The sequence below is a fragment of the Priapulus caudatus genome, unplaced genomic scaffold (genome assembly GCF_000485595.1).
Source record: "Priapulus caudatus unplaced genomic scaffold, Priapulus_caudatus-5.0.1 Scaffold11036, whole genome shotgun sequence".
Classification (NCBI taxonomy): Eukaryota; Metazoa; Priapulida; class Priapulimorpha; order Priapulimorphida; family Priapulidae; genus Priapulus; species Priapulus caudatus.
Window position 1 is genome coordinate 1 of NW_014588097.1, and position 346 is coordinate 346.

The following is a 346-nucleotide window of genomic DNA, read 5'->3' on the forward strand; positions in this document are numbered from 1 at the left end:
ATATTTCTTATTATTAATATATATATATATATATCATAATAATTACATGATATATGATAATATTTATATGATATGTTTCATATGATTATTCTATTATTCATTCCATCCAGTTGGATTACATATGGCGGCGGCATATATATGTGTCCAGTGGGATGGTATGGCTTCGGCATATATGTGTCCAGTAGGTTGGTATCAGGTGCGGCGTATATGTGATCGAGGGGGCTTAGAAACGCGTTTTTTTATATGGTAGGTATGATCGCACGTTATCCAGCACTTTTCTCCTCCTTCTCATTATCATCTCTCTCTTCCCCTTTCTTTCGCTCTCTCTCTCTCTCTCTCTCTCTCT